This window comes from Triticum urartu, chromosome 3, assembly GCF_003073215.2.
Source record: "Triticum urartu cultivar G1812 chromosome 3, Tu2.1, whole genome shotgun sequence".
Taxonomy (NCBI): Eukaryota; Viridiplantae; Streptophyta; class Magnoliopsida; order Poales; family Poaceae; genus Triticum; species Triticum urartu.
The window spans coordinates 469,090,722-469,104,232 of NC_053024.1; positions in this window are offsets into that span (position 1 = coordinate 469,090,722).

Genomic DNA, 13,511 nt, shown 5'->3' on the forward strand with positions numbered 1-13,511 from the left:
GAAATAAGATAGAAAAGAAAATAAATAAAAAGAAAAGGTCTAAACAAAAACAAAACAACAAAGAAAGAAAAGGAAGAAAGACCCCCCCCTGCTGGGCCAAGTGGCCCAGCTGGCCTCCACCGGCCCAGCCGGCCGGCCCACTCCCTCCCCTTAACCCCCGAAACCCTAGCCGTAACCACCCGTCGCCCCACTCGCTCCCCCCCACTCCCCTCGACCCCCCCCCGTCTCTTCCCTCTCCCCCCGATCTGGATCGAGGGGCGCACGCCCAACTCCGTGCGAGCGCGCCGCGCCCCCAGACACCGCGAGCCTCTGCGCCCCCGCCTCCTACCACCGGCGCCCCGCCATCCTTCGCGCGTCCCGCCCCTACCACACGTCCATGTCGTCGGTGCCGTCCCTGACACCGCCGGCACTCACCGTGGCCACCGTCCTTGCGTGCCGTCCTCTTCGTCGCCGGTGCCGCATCGCCGGACCTCCCCGACTCCTCCACGAGCCCGCTGCCATGCCCCTCCTGCTCCCCTGTGAGCCGCCGTCCTCCATTCCTCTCCTCTTCCCTATAGATCGAACGCGCCCGCGCCGTACCGATTCACCGCGACCTCACCGCGCCCCTGCTGTGCTCCGGCCGTGCCTGGCTGAGCCCTGCACACGCCGCCCGCGCGTGTCCGCAGCCCCACGCTATGGCCGTGCTCGCCCGCGCCTTGTCCGAACACGTCCACGCCACACCCGGCGACGCCCGCGGTCGCCCTACTTCTCCTCCTGTGCCGCTGTCACCGGCGACCGCAGCTGCTGCGTCCCCGGCCGCACCCTCTGCTGCTCATGACCGAGCACCCTCGGCAACGCTCCACTGCAGGCGCGCACCCGCCGCCCCACGTCTCCGTCCTGCCGGCCTCGACCATGGCCTCGCCGGAGCCGGGTTCGGCCACCACGCCCCTGCCCTTCCCTGTGCGCGTTCGTGCACAGGAGGGAGGTGACCTGAGCCACTTACAGGTGGGGCCCTCCCCCTGTAAATCAGATAAAAGGATAAGAGTAGAGAAAAATGAAAATGGAAAATAAAAGGAAATAGTAAAGTGAATTAATTAATTAACCTTGCTTAATTTGACCTAATTAACTAGCTTAGGTGTTTAAGCCTATTTTAATTAAATTGTGACAATGACATGTGGGTCTCACATGCACTATTCACACCATTGACCAGTCAACCATTGACTTGGTCAACTGGGTCTCCTGGCCCCACAGGTCATAGGCTGTGGCTGGCTTCTGTTGTGTACACATAGCTTTTTACTACTTAAATTGAATTAAAATAATTTAGAAAATGAATTAAAAATTTAGAAATTAATATAAAATAATCCGTAACTCGGATGAAAATACTTTGTACATGAAAGTTGCTCAGAACGACGAGACGAATTCGAATACGCGGTCTGTTCGTCCTCCACGCATCCCTAGCATAGCGAACACGCAACTTTCCCCCTCCGTTTCATCTGTCCGAAAACGCGAAACACCGGGGATACTTTCCCGGATGTTTCCCCTCTTCACCGGTATCACCTCATACCGCGATAGGGCACCCCTAGCACCGATACTTGTCATGTCATGCAACGTCATGCATTTGTTTGCATTATATTTATTGTTTCTTCCCCCTCTTCTCTCGCTAGACATCGAGACCGACGCCGCTGCTACCCAGTATGACTATGGAGTTGACGATCCCTCTCTCTTGCCAGAGCAACCAGGCAAGCCCCCCCTTTGATCACCAGATATCGCCTACTCTTCTCTATACTGCTTGCATTAGAGTAGTGTAGCATGTTACTGCTTCCCGTTAATCCTATCATGATGCATAGCCTGTCCTTGCTACTACTGTTGTTACCTTTACCTGCAATCCTAATGCTTAGTATAGGATGCTAGTTTATCATCAGTGGCCCTACATTCTTGTCCGTCTACTATGCTATACTATCGGGCCGTGATCACTCGGGAGGTGATCACGGGTATATACTATTTACTTTATACATGATACATGTGGTGATTAAAGACGGGTCGGCTCGTAGGAGCACCCATGAGTGGATCTTTGAGGCGGAGCGACAGGGCAGGTTCCGACCACCTAGGAGAGAGGTGGGCCTGGCCCTGGTCGGCGTTCGCGGATACTTAACACGCTTAACGAGATTTGGGTATTTGATCTGAGTTTGGCCATTTGGTCTATACGCACTAACCATCTACGCGGGAGTAGTTATGGGTATCCCGGCGTCGTGGTATCAGCCGAAGCCTTCGTGACGTCAGCGACTGAGTGGCGCGCGCCGGATTGGACTGGAACGCCACTAGGCTAGGTTTGCTTTCGGCCGCGTACGCAACGTGCAGGTGTGCTAAGGGCGATGGGCCCAGACCCCTGTGCGCATAGGTTTAGACTGGCATGCTGACCTCTCTGTTGTGCCTAGGTGGGGCTGCGACGTGTTGATCTTCCGAGGCCGGGCATGACCCAGGAAAGTGTGTCCGGCCAAATGGGATCGAGCGTGTTGGGGAATGTGGTGCACCCCTGCAGGGAAGTTAATCTATTCGAATAGCCGTGATCTTCGGTAACAGGATGACTTGGAGTTGTACCTTGACCTTATGACAACTAGAACCGGATACTTAATAAAACACACCCTTCCAAGTGCCAGATACAACCGGTGATCGCTCTCTCACAGGGTGACGAGGGGAGGATCATCGGTTAGGGTTATGCTATGCGATGCTACTTGGAGGACTTCAGTCTACTCTCTTCTACATGCGGCAAGATGGAGGTGGCCAGAAGCGTAGTCTTCGACAGGATTAGCTATCCCCCTCTTATTCTGGCTTTCTGCAGTTCAGTCCACCGATATGGCCCTTTACACATTTACCCATGCATATGTAGTGTAGCTCCTTGCTTGCGAGTACTTTGGATGAGTACTCACGGTTGCTTTCTCCCTCTTTTCCTCCTATCCCTTCTACCTGGTTGTCGCAACCAGATGTTGGAGCCCAGGATCCAGACGCCACCGTCGACGACGACTCCTACTACACCGGAGGTGCCTACTACTACGTGATGCCCGCTGACGACGACCGGGAGTAGTTTAGGAGGATCCCAGGCAGGAGGCCTGCGCCTCTTTCGATCTGTACCCCAGTTTGTGCTAGCCTTCTTAAGGCAAACTTGTTTAACTTATTTCTGTACTCAGATTTTGTTGCTTCCGCTGACTCGTCTTTGATCGAGCTCTTGTATTCGAGCCCTCGAGGCCCCTGGCTTGTAACATGATGCTTGTATGACTTATTTTATTTGTAGAGTTGTGTTGTGATATCATCCCGTGAGTCCCTGATCTTGATCGTACACGTTTATGTGTATGATTAGTGTACGATTAAATCGGGGGCGTCACAATCTTCCTCAAAACAGCCACCATACCTACCTATTATGGCATTTCCATAGCCATTCCAAGATATATTGCCATGCAACTTTCCACCATTCCGTTTATTATGACACGCATCATCATTGTCATATTGCTTTGCATGATCATGTAGTTGACATCATATTTGTGGCAAAGCCACCATTCATAATTTTTCATACATGTCGCTCTTGATTCATCGCAATCCCGGTACACCGCCGGAGGCATTCATATAGAGTCATACTTTGTTCTAGTATCGAGTTGTAATTCTTCAGTTGTAAATAAATAGAAGTGTGATGATCATCATTAATAGAGCATTGTCCAAAAAAAGAGAGAAAGGCCAAATAAAAAAAGAAAATAATGGCCAAATAAAAAAAGGAAAGGGCAAATAAATAAAAAAATAAAAAATAATTATAAAAGGGACAATGCTACTATCCTTTTTCCACACTTGTGCTTCAAAGTAGCACCATGATCTTTATGATAGAGAGTCTCTTGTTTTGTCATTTTCATATACTAATGGGAATTTTTCATTATAGAACTTGGCTTGTATATTCCAACAATGGGCCTCCTCAAGTGCCCTAGGTCTTCGTGAGCAAGAAAGTTGGATGCACACCCACTTAGTTTCTTTTGTTGAGCTTCCATACATTTATAGCTCTAGTGCATCCGTTGCATGGCAATCCCTACTCCTTGCATTAACATCAATCGATGGGCATCTCCATAGCTCATTGATTATCCTCGTTGATGTGAGACTTTCTCCTTTTTGTCTTCTCCACATAACCCACATCATCATATTCTATTCCACCCATAGTGCTATGTCCATGGCTCGCGCTCATGTACTGCGTGAAGGTTTATGAGTTTGAGATTACTAAAGTATGAAACAATTGCTTGGCTTGTCATCGGGGTTGTGCATGATGAGAGCATTCTTGTGTGACGAAAATGGAGCATGACTAAACTATATGATTTTGTAGGGATGAACTTTCTTTGGCCATGTTATTTTGAGAAGACGTGATTGCTTAGTTAGTATGCTTGAAGTATTATTATTTTTTATCAATATGAACTTTTATCTTAAATCTTTCGAATCTGAATATTCATGCCACAATTAAGAAGAATTACATTGAAATTATGCCAAGTAGCACTCCGCATCAAAAATTCTGTTTTTATCATTTACCTACTCGAGGACGAGCAGGAATTAAGCTTGGGGATGCTGATACGTCTCCAACGTAACTATAATTTTTGATTGATCCATGCTATATTATCTACTGTTTTGGATGTTTATGGGCTTTATTATACACTTTTATTAACCCAGAGCCCAGTGCCAGGTTCTGTTTTTTACCTTGTTTTAGAATATCGCAGAAAAGGAAAACCAAACGGAGTCCAATTGACCTGAAACTTCACGGAACTCATTTTTCGAAGGAAAGCAACCCCGGAGACTTGGAGTCTATGTCAAGGAAGCTTTGAGGAGGCCACGAGGTAGGGGGCACGCGCACCCCCTAGGGCGCGCCCTCCACCCTCATGGGCCCCTCGTGGGCCCCCTGACGTACTTCTTCCGCCTATATATCTCCATATACCCTAAAAACATCCGAGAGCACAATAGATCAGGAGTTCCGCCGCCAGAAGCCTCCGTAGCCACCGAAAACCAATCTAGACCCATTCTGGCACCCTGCCGGAGGGGGAATCCTTCTCCGGTGGCCAGCTTCATCATCCCGGTGCTCTCCATGATGAGGGGGAGTAGTCCACCCTCGGGGCTGAGGGTATGTACCAATAGCTATGTGTTTGATCCCTCTCTCTCTCTCGTGTTCTTGATTTGGCACGATCTTGATGTATCGCGAGATTTGCTATTATAGTTGGATCCTATGATGTTTCTCCCCCCTCTGCTCTCTTGTAATGGACTGAGTCTTCCCCATTGAAGTTATCTTATCAGATTGAGTCTTTAAAGATTTGAGAACACTTGATGTATGTCTTGCCGTGCGTATCTGTGGTGACAATGGGATACCACATGATTCACTTGATGTATGTTTTGGTGATCAACTTGCGGGTTCCGCCCATGAACCTATGCATAGGGGTTGGCACACGTTTTCGTCGTGATTCTCCGGTAGAAACTTTGGGGCACTCTTTGAGGTTCTATGTGTTGGTTGAATAGATGAATCTGAGATTGTGTGATGCATATCGTATAATCATACCCACGGATACTTGAGGTGACATTGGAGTATCTAGGTGACATTAGGGTTTTGGTTGATTTGTGTCTTAAGGTGTTATTCTAGTACGAACTCTAGGCTGTTTGTGACACTTATAGGAATAGCCCAAACGGATTGATTGGAAAGAATAACTTTAAGGTGGTTTCGTACCCTAATCTCTTCGTTTGTTCTCCGCTATTAGTGACTTTGGAGTGAATCTTTGTTGCATGTTGAGGGATAGTTATATGATCCAATTATGTTATTATTGTTGAGAGGACTTGCACTAGTGAAAGTATGAACCCTGGGCCTTGTTTCCTATCAATGCAATACCGTTTATGCTTGCTTTTATCATTAGTTACATTGCTGTTTTTATAATTTCAGATTACAAAAACTATTATCTACTATCCATATTGCACTTGTATCACCATCTGTTCGCCGAACTAGTGCACCTATACAATTTACCATTGTATTGGGTGTGTTGGGGACACAAGAGACTCTTTGTTATTTGGTTGCAGGGTTGCTTGAGAGAGACCATCTTCATCCTACGCCTCCTACGGATTGATAAACCTTAGGTCATCCACTTGAGGGAAATTTGCTACTGTCCTACAAACCTCTGCACTTGGAGGCCCAACAACGTCTACAAGAAGAAGGTTGTGTAATAGACATCAGGGACACAAGAGACTCTTTGTTATTTGGTTGTAGGTTTGGTTGAGAGAGACCATCTTCATCCTACGCCTCCTACGGATTGATAAACCTTAGCTCATCCACTTGAGGGAAATTTGCTACTATCCTACAAACCTCTGCACTTGGAGGCCCAACAACGTCTACAAGAAGAAGGTTGTGTAGTAGACATCAGTTTCTCTTGAAAGAAGTGGGTGGGATGAAAGTAGAACTTGATGAGGTAATTGTACCTTCTCTCAATTTGGAAAGTAGCACATCAGAGAAATCCGTTCCCATGATGCCTATACCAACTAGACAGGAAGCTAATGATAATGATCGTGAAACTTCAGATCAAGTTGCTACTAGGCCTCGTAGGTCGAACAGAACACATTCCACACCAAAGTGGTACGGTAATCCTGTCCCAAGTCATGTTACTAGACCATGGCGAACCTGCGAACTATGAAGAAGCTATGATGAGCCCATATTCTGATAAATGGCTTGAGGCCATGAAATCTGAGATAGGATCCATGTATGAGAACGAAGTGTGGACTTTGGTGGATTTGCCTGATGATCGGCAAGCCATTGAGAATAAATGGATCTTCAGAAGAAGACAGACGTTGATGGTAATGTCACCATCTACAAAGCTCTACTTGTCGCAAAAGGTTTTTGACAAGTTCAAGGGGTTGACTACGATGAGACCTTCTCACCCGTAGCGATGCTTAAGTCAGTTCGAATCATGTTAGCAATTGCTGCATTTTAGAATTATGAAATTTGGCAAATGGACGTCAAAATGCATTCCTTAATGGATTTCTTAAAGAAGAGTTGTATAAGATGCAACCAGAAGGTTTTGTCGATCCTAAAGGTGCTAACAAAGTGTGCAAGCTCTAGCGATCCATCTATGGACTGGTGCAAGCATCTCGGAGTTGGAATATATGCTTTGATGAGGTGATCAAAGCATATGGTTTTATACAAACTTATGGTGAAGCCTGTATTTACAAGACAGTGAGTGGGAGCTCTGTAACATTTCTGATATTATATGTGGATGACATATTGTTGATTGGAAATGATATAGAATTTCTGGATAGCATAAAATTATACTTGAATAAGAATTTTTCAATGAAAGACCTCAGTGAAGCTGCTTATATATTGGGCATCAAGATCTATAGGGATAGATCGAGACGCTTAATAGGACTTTCACAAAATACATACCTTGAAAAGTTTTTGAAGAAGTTCAAAATAGATCAGTCGAAGAAATAGTTCTTGCATGTGTTACAAGGTGTGAAGTTGAGTAAGACTCAAATCCCAACCATGGAAGAATATATAGAGAGAATGAAATTCATCCCCTATGCCTTAGCCATAGGTTCTATAAAGCATGCCATGTTGTGTACCAGACCTAATGTGTGCCTTGCCACGTGTCTTGCAAGGGGGGTATAAGAGTGATCTAGGAGTGGATCACTGGACAACTGTCAAAATTATCCTTAAAGGAATAAGGAAATGTTTCTCGGTTATGGAGGTGATAAAGAGTTCATCGTAAAGGGTTACACCGATGCAAGGTTTGACACTAATCCCGTTGACTCCGAGTATCATTCTAGATGCGTATTGAACGTAGGAGCAATTAGCTAGAGTAGCTCTATGCAGAGCATTGTAGACATAGAAATTAATTTGCAAAGTACACACATATCTGAATGTTGCAGACCCGTTGACTAAAACCTCTCTCACAAGGAAAACATGATCATACCTTAGAACTCTTGGAGCATTAATCACATGGCGATGTGTACTAGATTACTGACTCTAGTAAACTCTTTGGGTATTAACCACATGGTGATATGAACTATGGGTGTTAATCACATGGCGATATGAACTAGATTATTGACTCTAGTAAAATCTTTGGGTATTAATCACATGGCGATGTGAACTATGGGTGTTGATCACATGGCGATGTGAACTAGATTATTGACTCTAGTGCAAGTGGGAGACTGAAGGAAATATGCCCTAGAGGAAATAATAAAATGGTTATTATTATATTTACTTATTCCTGATGAAGGTTTATTATTCATGCTTGAATTTTATTGGCCGGAAACTTAAATACATGTGTGAATACATGAACAAATACCATGTCCCTAGTATGCCTCTACTAGACTAGCTCGTTGATCAAAGATGGTTAAGATTTCCTAACCATATACATGAGTTGTCATTTGATAATGGAATCACATCATTAGGAGAATGATGTGATGTACAAGACCCATCCATTAGCTTAGCATGTGATCGTTCAGTTTATTGCTATTGCTTTCTTCATGTCAAATACATATTCCTCCGACTATGAGATTATGCAACTCCCGAATACCGGAGGAATACCTTGTGTGCTATCAAACTTCACAACGTAACTGGGTGATCATAAAGATGCTCTACAGGTATCTCCAAAGGTGTTTGTTGAGTTGGCATAGATCAAGATTAGGATTTGTCACGCTGAGTATCGAAGAGGTATCTGTGGGCCCTCTCGGTAATACACAACATAAGAAGCCTTGCAAGCAAAGTGACTGATGACTTAGTTGCAGGATGATGTATTACGGAACGAGTAAAGATACTTGTCAGTAACGAGATTGAACTAGGTATAAAGATACCGATGATCGAATCTCGAGCAAGTAACATACCGAAGGACAAAGGGAATTACGTATGTTGTCATAACGGTTCGACTGATAAAGATCTTCATAGAATATGTGGGAGCCAATATGGCATCCAGGTTCTGCTATTGGTTATTGACCGGAGAGGTGTCTCAGTCATGTCTACATAGTTCTCGAACCCGTAGGGTCCGCAGGCTTAACGTTCGTTGACAATATAGTGTTATATGAGTTATATGATTTGGTGAACGAATGTAGTTTAGAGTCCCGGGTGAGATCATGGACATGACGAGGATTCTCTAAATGCTCGAGAGGTAAAGTTGATATATAGGACGATGGTATTTGGACACCGGAAGTGTTTTGGGTGGTATCGGGTACTTATCGGGTCACCGGAAGGGGTTCGGGGAGCCCTATAGGTTATTGGGCCTTATGGGCCAAAAGGTGAAGAGAACACCATCCCACAAGGGGATGGTGCGCCCCTCTACCCCTGCCCACTTACCAAAGGAGGGAGGGAAGGAAAGGGGAGGTGCCCTAAGGCAGCCATCTCCCTTTTTCTTTCCCCTCATGTTCAAATAAGGAAAGAGGGCTAGGCAGGTGCCCTAGGGCAGCCGCAGGCCACTTGGGGCACCCTAGGGCTGCCTCTCCTCCCCCACCTATATATATATAAGGGAGGGGGTGCCACAACAACACACAATATTGTCTTAGCCGTGTGTGGCACCCCCATCCACCGTTTCCTCCCTCGGTCATATTTCCGTAGTGCTTTGGCGAAGCACTGCGGAGATCGCATCACCATCACCGTCACCAAGCCGTTGTGCTCCCGGAACTCATCTACTACCTCACCGTCTTGCTGGATCAAGAAGGAGGAGGACGTCACCGAGATGAACGTGTGCAGAACACGGAGGTGTCGTGCATTCGGTACTTGATCGGTTGGACCGCGAAGAAGTTCGACTACATCAACCGCGTTGTTAAACGCTTCTGCTTGCGGTCTACGAGGGTACATAGACACACTCTCCCCCTCGTTGCTATGCATCTCCATGGATAGATCATTGCGTGTGCGTATAATTTTTTTTTGTTTTCCATGCAACGTTCCCCAACAAGCATAATCGGCGCCGACCGGCTGTGGAGCGCCGAAGTATGCCTGGTGACCCTTCGGTCCGGGGCCGAGAAGATTCCAAAAGAGTGAAAAAATCATTAAATTTGAAATAAAGTTCATTGATTTTGAAAAAAGTTCATCAAATTCAAAAAAAATTCATCAAATTTGAAGAGTTTGAGAAAAGTTCATGGAATTTGAAAAAAGTTCATTGATTTTGAAAATTTTCATCGAATTTGAAAAAGGTTCATCAAATTTGAAAAAATGTTCATAAAGTTGAAAAAAAAGTTCACCAATTTTTAACAAAGTTCATCTATTTGAAAGAAAAACTTTGGAATTTCAAAAAAAGAGAAACAAAGAAAAAAAGGAAAAGAATAGAAGGGAAGAAAGAGGAAATAAGGGAAAACCATATCTGTAATCTCACCGACTGATGTGGTCGGGTGGTTATCCCATCGTCCCCTTGCCACGCTCGATGGAGGTTCGAGTCCCAGCTCTGGGACGCGGCCTTGGCGTGCGACCATCGGTGCGACGCACCCATCGCACGGCTATGCGTGAGTGCTACCTCTTGAGCACTGCGTTGGTTTTCCCTTGAAGAGGAAAGGGTGATGCAGTAAAGTAACGTAAGTATTTCCCTTAGTTTTTTAGAACCAAGGTATCAATCCAGTAGGAGGCCACGCACGAGTCCCTCACATCTACACAAACAAATAAAATCCTCGCAACCAACGCAATAAAGGGGTTGTCAATCCCTTCACGGTCACTTACGAAAGTGAGATCTGGTAGATATGATGAGATAATATTTTTGGTATTTTTATGATAAATATGCAAAGTAAATAAAGAAAAATAAAAACGGTGCAAGAAATAGCTTGTTGATGGAAGATTAATATGATAGAAAATAGACCCGGGGGCCATAGGTTTCACTAGTGGCTTCTCTCGAGAGCATAAGTATTACAGTGGATAAACAAATTACTGTTGAGCAATTGACAGAATTGAGCATAGTTATGAGAATATCTAGGTATGATCATGTATATAGGCGTCACGTCCGAGACAAGTAGACCGACTCCTGCCTGCATCTACTACTATTACTCCACACATCGACCGCTATCCAGCATGCATCTAGAGTATTAAGTTCAAAAGAACAGAGTAACGCTTTAAGCAAGATGACATGATGTAGAGGGATAAACTCATGCAATATGATATAAACCCCATCTTGTTATCCTCGATGGCAACAATACAATATGTGCCTTGCTGCCCCTACTGTCACTGGGAAAGGACAACGCAAGATTGAACCCAAAGCTAAGCACTTCTCCCATTGCAAGAAAGATCAATCTAGTAGGCCAAACCAAACTGATAATTCGAAGAGACTTGCAAAGATAACCAATCATACATAAAAGAATTCAGAGAAGATTCAAATATTGTTCATAGATAAACTTGATCATAAACCCACAATTCATCGATCTCAACAAACACACCACAAAAGAAGATTACATCGAATAGATCTCCACAAGAGAGGGGGAGAACATTGTATTGAGATCCAAAAAGAGAGAAGAAGCTATCTAGCTAATAACTATGGACCCGAAGGTCTGAGGTAAGCTACTCACACATCATCGGAGAGGCTATGGTGTTGATGTAGAAGCCCTCCATGGTCGATGCCCCCTCCGGTGGAGCTCCGGAAAAGGCCCCAAGATGGGATCTCACGGGTACAGAAGGTTGCGGCGGTGGAATTAGGGTTTTGGCCCGTATCTGGTAGTTTGGGGGTACGTAGGTATATATAGGAGGAAGAAGTGCGTGAGTGGAGCAACATGGGCCCCACGAGGGTGGAGAGCGTGCCTGGGGGGTAGGCACGCCCCCTACCTCGTGCCTTCCTGGTTGCTTTCTTGACGTAGGGTCCAAATCCTCTGGATCACGTTTGTTCCAAAAATCACGTTCCTGAAGGTTTCATTCCGTTTGGACTCCATTTGATATTCTTTTTCTGTGAACTCTGAAATAGGCAAAAACAACAATTCTGGGTTGGGCCTCCGGTTAATAGGTTAGTCCCAAAAATAATATAAAAGTGTGTAATAAAGCCCAATAATGTCCAACGCAGAATATAATATAGCATGGAACAATCGAAAATTATAGATACGTTGGAGACGTATCAGTGAGCCCCCTCCCGCTGTTGTTTTTCTCTAAAAAAAGAATATAGATCATGATACCGGGTGTCCCGTGATACCTCTATTTCGTTCTGTAATACTCTCGCACCATTAAGACTAAAAAAAATCAAGTGAAAAAAAATCATCGCCTGTGAAACATATCCACAAAATGCCTGCGAAACAGATCTGCATATGCAGAAAAGCGCGCCAAAATATACTCCTGAAGGCGAGAGAGACCTACAACCTCGGCAGAACAATCAATGGCGGCTTGACCAGGGCAAGCACAGGTAAATTCTTCTCTTGAATTGGGCAGCCAAGGAATCCTGTCCCTGATGTCTTCTTCGAGTCTCACGTCCCCATTGGCTTCTCCAAGAAGTGGTCTGGGGAACCAGGATACTCCCGATGATTCTCAGTCACCAAAAGTAAGAAATCGCACTCTGTTCTTCATGATGAATCACCGGAAAATTCTCGTGTTGTAACGTTTTAGAACTTGTACAGGAAACCATGACTCGTGACCACAATCTGTAGACGTGAAACAACGACAAGAAGTTAGTTCTGTTGCATTTGAAAAAACAAAGTAGGAGCATGTAGAGTGCCCCAATTTCACATTTAATTGGATGAGAAGACGTTCTTGCACAAACCATACAAAATAGAACAAGGATTGCAGACTCCATCTTGATTTCTCCTCTAAACCTTAAGACTACTACAGTATTGATCCCTCAATGCACTGTATGTTTCCCAAGACAAATATGATTGCAAGATAGATAAATATGATTCATGAATCGGTTGATCAAAACTTGTGGTAGGAAAATATGATTGCCATTTTCCATGTATGTGGATTAACTAAATTGCATCCTAATTGATACAGGATTTGCAACAAACCATGACATGTCACAGTGATGAAAGGGTACCAAAGCTTGGCATGACATTTTTGTCTGAAGAGGAAGCTTACTTATTTTATAACAAGTATGCTGAAACTATCGGTTTCAGCATCAGAAGAAGTAGTGGCCATAAAGTGAAGAACTATTCTATATTGCAGCAACGCACATTTACATGCTCTCATCAAGGTACTTGTTACTTCTAATTTGTTTTGATTCTAACCACTTATTTATGCTCTAAGACAATTACTACAACTCACAGGCCACCAGCAAGAAGATAAAGAGAGAGGACACATTCAGTTACAGTAGGCCTGAAACATGATGTGGTTGTAGGATTTATGTTAATCGTAGTAGGATTCGCCCCCCCCCCCTTTCCTTTTACCAGAAACGGAAAGGGGGAAGGAGAGAGAGGAGGAGGAGGAAAGGGGGGCGCCCCCTCCCATAGTCCAATTTGGACTCCTCCCTTGGGGGGTGATACGTCTCCAATGTATCTATAATTTTTGATTATTCCATGCTATTATATTATCTGTTTTGGATGTTAATGGGCTTTATTTCACACTTTTATATTATTTTTGGGACTAACCTACTAGCCCAAGG